Raw genomic sequence first — 7,951 nt, forward strand, 5'->3', positions numbered from 1 at the left:
AAAGGCGTTCGATTTTAGATAGATTGGAAGCCATGCAATCAAAGATAGCGATCCTACAGGAGACGCATCTCCTCCAGAAAGATGGAAAAAGGATGCGGAGCAGAACATACCCTCTTCAGTTTTTCGCCTCAAGCCAAACAAAAACAAAAGGGGTGGCAATCCTATGTAGCAGAGACTTAGACTTTTGCAAACAACAAACACTGAAGGATCAGGAAGATAGATACCTGGGGGTGAAGGGTACTGTTAATGGTCAATTGTATACAATACTAGCACTCTACGCCCCCAATGAAAAACAGGACCAGTACATCCCTAAATTACTCCAGAAGGTGGGAGGATGGTGCGAAGGCCGAGTGATAATAGGAGAGGATTTTAATTGTGTAATGGACCCACAATTGGACAAAACACTCCCCCCAACCACAGCAGATCAGCGAAACAGACAGGCCCTTGGAAAGCTTTTTAGAGATTTGTATGTGATAGAAACGTGCCGATTTTTCCACCCGGACACCCGAGAATACACACACTACTCAGCAGTGCACAGGGGTTACTCTAGAATAGACATGATCCTGGTGTCCTCTACATTGATCCCCATGTCACAAAAATAGAAATCTGAGTCCAATACCTCTCCGACCACGCCCCAGTCATGACCTGCATAGAACTGCAAAGGACAATACATAGACCCGACCACAATGGAGGCTAAATGAAACAATCCTAAAGATATTTCACTTAGGGCACATATGGAAGAAGCCATAGGGAACTATTTCCTGGAAAATGACAATGGAGAAAGCAGTAATTAGGGGGGAATTCATAGCACAAGCAACGCAATACTATAGGGAGCGAGCCCTTATAACGCGCAAATTAGAAGAAGAGTCTTATAACCTCTGTGATCCGTCAGGGTACTCACGGCTCTTCGGGTTCAGACAGATGTGAAGAGGTAAGAGGCGTCCCCCCAGAGGTTCAGAGGCCAGACAATCTGTGCTCTGTGCTCCCCAGGGGGCTGCCCCCTGGGAAACCCTCTTGGGGAAGAAAACCCAGATCCTGCAGGTCTTGAGGAGGATGGAACTCCCAGTTCGTGGTGGCAGGTAGAAGGACGGAGAATTCCCCGACAGAAGCAATGGGGGAAGAGGATCTGTAAATGCAGTCGAAACGATTAGGAAGTACCAAGGGGTAAGGAGAGAGGAGAGGAAGGAGAATGAAGGAGAGAAAGAGCGGAGGACCGCCGAGACCAGGAAAAAGAGGAGAGGTAAGTAAAGGCTAGGAAGAGTGAAATGAAAGCGTAGCAAAAGCCGAAAGCGGCTGCAAGTATCAGAAGCTGCCGGCTAGGCAGACCGAAGCCGGAAGGAAAGAAAGGCCGAGGACGGCAGAGAAGATAAGCACAAGAAGAAGCCGTGAACGGCAGAAAATAAATAAGCCGCAGATGCGGATAAAGAAGGAGGGAGCGAGGGAGGGCTCCAGAGGAGAAAAACTGGCGGAGGCAAGTTTTACGAGCGAGCAGCTACAAGGGAAAAAGCTGAAGAGCAGAGTAGCAACGCAGTTTACCTGTAAGTTCGCGGGGAATAAGTACGAACAAATGGTAGAAAGAGAAGAAGGACCAAGTGGAAGAAAAAGACTAGACCTGCATTGTTTAGTTGATAGAAACATCATCAAGGAGCCGCCATCTTGGATTCCACTGAGTGTATCGTGGTTGATGTAACTTCCATTGTCTCCATAGGTTTCTACGCGTTCTTGTAACAAAGAGGTTAGAAATGCTGAAAAGCTCCATAAGACCCGTCAGACGCCCAGAGCCTGGCGAGACCTTAAAAAGGCTAGAGCCAAACTAGAAAACCACACCGCAGATAGAACGGCGCAAATACTGCTAAACACGAAACAATCATATTACATACACGGGGGGAAAGCGAGCAAATTCTTGGCAGCTAAACTACGCAAACAGAAGGCGCGAAATTATATCACCAGGCTAAGAAATAATAGAGGGGAACTGCAGACGGGAGAAGAGGATAAACTAGAAACGATGGTCCACTTTCATAAAAAACTGCTGATTAGCAAAAACCTGAATGCAGCAGAACAGGAGTCATATTTGTCAGCCGTAAAACCGCCACAGATATCGGAACAACAAAAAGGAAAATTGGGGGAACCCATCACAATACAGGAAGTGTGTGATGCGGTAGCAGCACTACCCAGGGGAAAGGCACCAGGCCCTGACGGACTAGGGAATGGGTTTTACAAAATATTCCAGACACAATTGGCAACTCCCCTCACTCGCCTTTTCAATCTAATCAGGGATAGGGGAGCAGTTTCAAAGGATATGGGACACTCGACCACGATATTACCCCAAAAACCTGGGAGAGACCCAGTAGAATGCACCAGTTACCGAACCATAGCTCTCCTCAACACAGATGCAAAACTGTACGCGAAAATACTGGCGAATCGATTGGCAGCAGTACTGCCCGAGATAATACACGCAGACCAGGCAGGCTTCGTAAGGCGGAGACATACTCAGGATAATGTCCGGCACGTAATTGACATAATAGACTGGGGGGCCAGGGGTCCCAAAAATTCTCGATCGCCGCATTAGATGCCAGGCGAGCATTCGACAGCATAGATTGGAGGTACCTAAAACTGATATTGGAGGGTTTTGGCTGTGGACCGATATTCACCAAAATGGTTCTGGCAAATTACCAGCACCCATCTACGCAACTAGTGGTGAATGGCTACACCTCAGAAAAAATCAATATCCGGAGGGGTACTCGGCAGGGGTGCCCTCTATCCCTGCTCATATTTGCCATGGCAATGGAACCATTTGCCTGCAGAATAAGGGAAGACCCGGGAATTAGAGGGGTGCGCACTGGTTAGATTCAAAACAAGATAGCCCTCTACGCAGATGATGTCATGCTCTATATGGCAGACTCAAGACACACATTACCCAGAATAATCAGAGAACTGCAGAAGTTCGAAAAGACATCAGGGTTCACAATAAATTATTCAAATCCAAAGCGCTCAATATAACCGAAGGTAGTGGGGACGTAGCCTTCCTGAAGGAACATTATCCCCTGAAATGGGGAAAACAGTCCCTCGAATACCTAGGAATCCATATCACTAGAACCGTCAAGAATCTGCTCAAGGCAAACATTACACCCCTATGGAAGCGCCTGCAGGAAGATCATAGAGATGGGATGCCCAGGAATTGTCCTGGTTTGCTAGAATAGCGCCGATAAAGATGACCCTGCTACCCAAAGTACTGTATGTAGTAAGCTCAACCCCAGTGGTCATCCCCCCAAAACAGATCCTCGAACTCCAAAAGGCGGTGTTTAAATTCATCTGGGGAAATAAGAAGCCGAGGATCCAAAAAAGGACCCTGATGCGGCCCACACTACTTGGGGGGCTGGGAGTCCCGGATATGGGGAGATACGTGTTAGCAGCCCAATAAGCACCAGCATTGAAATGGGCGGGTAAAGACCCTCTTCCAGGCTGGGGGAAAATAGAACAGACTGCGACAGATATCCCTTTGGTTAAGCTACCATTCCTAAAAACAAAAGCAAGAGATACGGGAGGTATCCTATTAGCAGCCACTAAAACGACCCTACACAGCTGGGATAAGGCTATCCGTAACAGGGGGGTCAAATTAGGTCTGGGCCCACTATCCCCTATCGCGCATAATCCAGATTTCTCACCTGGCCTTCACAAAGATTCTGGCAAGGCTGGAACGAAGCAGACACATTGTCCCTACAAGATATGTATCAGGACGACGTCCCACTCACCTTCGAAGGATGTAAACATAGATTCGGCCTCGTCGAAAACCACAGATTTAAATATATTCAATTACGTCACTGGATCTCACACCCAGAGGTTAAAAGAGCAAGGTTACGACCCCCAGTGGGCCTAGAACTAACAATCCGGGAGGGGACACATGAAAAAGGGATCACTAGACTATACAAGCTACTGGATAAGGCGCAAACAGATGACTCCCTTCAGTACATGAAAGATTGGGAGCGGGACATAGGCGAGAATATTACGCAGGAAGAATGGAGTCAAATCTGGAGGAGGGGGCACAAATTATCCAAATCCACAGCAATCAAAGAATCGGCATACAAACTATGTTACCGCTGGTATTTACCCCCAAGTAGAATACACAGAATGATCCCCACCTACCCCCCAGAATGCTGGCGGCAGTGTGGATGAAGAGGAGACATGTTCCATATGTGGTGGTCGTGCCCAAGGATAAAAATATACTGGAAAGAAATACTGAGCCTGATCAGGGACATAACGGGTGCAGACCTAACATGGTCCCCGAAAGTCATTCTGCTGGGGGCAGTGGCAGAAGGGAACTATGCAGCCTCAGGGAACAGAGCAGCCCTCATAACCCACCTTCTGGCTGCAGCAAGGATGACAGTGGCCCAACGATGGAAGACAGTGGAGGGCCCTACAACTCCATGGTGGTGGGTGAAAGTGTGGGGAGTTATGGCAATGGAAAACCTTTGCGCCACAAAATCAGGGTCATAACTGAAATTCTTAGCCATATGGGACCCACTCCAGGACTATGTGGGGGAGCAGGAGAATCAATACTTTAAACCCCGGGCTCTTAGAAACTTCCATATCAGATAAAGGCAGCAGAAGATATGGCGAGGGGCTACCTCTTGGAACTGTTCTGGTTACAACCATGGTTTTGATTGGTTCAATTAATAAAAGGAAGGGGTACAGGGGGGAGGGGTGGGGAAAAGTATGAAGACAATACTAGACTCTACAGGAAAGTTCAAGGGAGTTGAATAAAAGGTTCATGTTGATAACAATGTTCTTAACATATGTTGTGACGGAAGCTCAACTATTGTCTTAAGTTAAAAAAGAAAATAAAGTTGGTTAAAAAAAAATCTTGATGTATAATGGACAGAGCTTTATACGTAATCCTACTCTCAACGGGAAGACAATGAAGGCTATGTAACACAGAGGAAACATGGGCATATTTAGGTAGCCCAGTCGCTAACTGGGCAGCCAAATTTTGCAAGATGGGTAACCTATTAAGTTAGTACTTAGGTGGAGCCAACAGGGTCGCATTGCAATAATCCCTGATCACCAAAACAGAGGCGGCAACCACTGGCCTACAAAGGGCATCAGGAATGTAGGAAATAACCCTTTTTAATGTTTTTTTGTCTAAAGTGGCCCGCACTACAACTAGCACTAATTTGAAGATTAGGAGAAAGGGAAGCAAAGATGTTATTTCCCAGATTCTTTACAGAGGCAACTGGGGTCGGGAGAGAACCCAGAGAGGGAGGCCAGAACTCTGCAGCCCATTCACCAAGACTTCTGTCTGGTCTCCATTCAGTATCAACTAGGTGTTATTCATTCATTCTGGATATCCATCAAGCAACCTCTCAGACAAGCTTGCAGCTCCCTTCAAACACTAATCTACTCGAAGAACCGACTGGGTGTCGTCTGCAAATGAATAAAACGGGCATCCAGGAGAGTGAATAAGGCTGGCCAAACATTAAAATGTAGAGGAGAAATTCCAGATCCTTGGGGCACCACGCAAGTAAGAGTAGATGAGGTGGACCTAAAAGAAGGAAGAGAGAGCGTCTGAGACTGCTCCGAAAGGAAAGACCGTAACCAGTGCAGTACAGTGCCACAGACTCCAACCTCACCAAGATGGCAACACACCGGATAGAGTGGTCAATGGCATCAAAGGCTGTGGGAAAGTCCAGCAGGATCAAAAACTTAATCCCACCCTAGTCAAGCATCACGGTGAGGTCATCGATAACTGACACAAGCACTGATTCAGTGCCCATAGATGGGCAGAAACTAGACTAAAAAGGATCCAAAACTGAAGCATCCTCCAAAAACTCCTTAACTGAGGTTTAAGACTTTCATAAGAAACATAAGGAGGGAAATGGGACTGAAATTTGCTGGGGGAGCGGGATCTAAAGTGGGCTTCTTCAAAAGAGGTGTTACCAAAGCATGTTTAATAACTGAGGGGATTAACCCATGGCTAAAAGAGTGATTCAAATCTAAGGTGAGGATTGAAACTAAATCCACACAAATACTTTTTAAAGCAGTCAATGGAATAGGGTCAGGAGGAGAACTGGATCTAAACTGAGCTACCACAGAAAGGAACTGGCCATTTGTGGTTAACCAAAAAGTCAAAAAAGAGGTACTGACATAAGAAGGTATCATAGTGGTCGAGGAGGGGGATAACCACTGCAACCATTACGGGGGCTGCAATGTCATCTTGATGCTAACAATCTTCTGAATTAAAAAAAATCGGAAAGAGAATTGCAAATATCCTGAGAAGAAGGAACTGATGCAGAAACTAAGTTGGCAGCGGAAAGCTCCTAAACCACTGAAAACAGATCTTTAGGTGAATGATGGCCCTTGAAATGTGATTGGTAAAATAAGCAGTTTTAGCGTCCTTGATAGCCTTGTGATAGTTAAGGCGGCAGGCTTTCAAATGAATTTTATTCAGCAATGAGTAGGCTGCTCCATATTGAGTCACATAGGCAGGAACAGAGGCACAGGGCACAGAGCACAGAGAGGAGGAGATGCCATGCAAGGAGAAGGCACAATCCCTGGGTCAGCCCCCCACCCTTGGCATCAACTGACGCCCATCTGATTACACTATACCAGCTGAACAGGGAGGTAATTGGTTAGCTATTACCCTTGATCCATGATGAAGAAATCCAGCGCAGGAGCGATATCAGAACAGCCTTGCCCCTGCTCCTGAAGCATGTCTCGGTCCTACTCTTCCTTGCCACTGGCCCCTTCTAGAACACTGTGTGCATGCTGCATGGCATGCCCGAGCCCACATTTCCACATTTGCTTGCGCAGGGGCTTGACACACTCCTGTGCCATGCCTCCTGGCACATCTCCCGGCTCACCATACCTGGCACAGATAAATGCTACAAAGGTACGTTGTGATGCAGCAGCCCACCTGCCCAACAGAATAGCTGCTCTGGACCACACCCAGGTTGTGTTGGTGGCCCCCCAGGCATCCAAGGAGGCATACCGCAACAGGAAGCAGTATCACTCAATGAACGTCCAGGTCACCTGCGACGCTGACCTTGTAATCACACACTGCGATGCCCGCTTCTCTGGTTCCACCCACAATGCCATGGTCCAGCAGAACAGCACACTGCGTGCTGCATGCAGAGGCACAGAGGCCAACGGACATGGATACTGGGTGAGCACAAGGTCATCACACAGACTAATCATGCAGCACTACTAAAATGCTATGTGAAAGGGATGGGACATTACCACAACTGATTAATGCCTGCCGTGGCAAGGCACTGTACATGCAGGATCTGCCCTCTCACCCCACACATGACAGCCACCAACCCACGGGACTAGACATTCAGGGCATTATAGTAGTATGTCAGTGATGCATATTGCCCCAACAAATAAGTGATACCCACACAGAGAACTGCATGAACCACAGTACATAGGGAAAACACACATACCCATCCAATATCACAGTTCAACACTGCACAAAAACAATGCAACACTGGCAGACAGTGGGTACATGTAATCTGGTAATCATGTAAGTGAAGCCACAATTGTGTATATTTATGTATTCTTCATCTATGTATGTATCACGAACACTGCCACTATTACCTTTCTTGTGAATACCTACCTTGGTACCCTGTTCTATGCAACCTAAGCCTAAAGTTATCTTGTGCCTCTTACGCCCAGTTACCTTTGGATTCGGTGCGCCATACAAATAAATAAATAAAACAAACAAACAAACAATGGAGAGAAAGCAGAAACTGCAAACATGCACAAGAACAATCTATCACCCATCTGGGCACATGCATGATAGCAACGCACAGGCTCAACACAGGCAACATGCACCCTGCAGTGCCAATCACCTGCCATGGAAGTGACGACTGCTGGTTGAGAGCTGTGTGCACAGTGTAAGACGACAATGCATAGTATATTACACTACATTCAATTACTGGGATGGAGAACAATGCTG

Source organism: Ambystoma mexicanum, chromosome 11 (genome assembly GCF_040938575.1).
Source record: "Ambystoma mexicanum isolate Mex_15411 chromosome 11, UKY_AmexF1_1, whole genome shotgun sequence".
NCBI lineage: Eukaryota > Metazoa > Chordata > Amphibia > Caudata > Ambystomatidae > Ambystoma > Ambystoma mexicanum.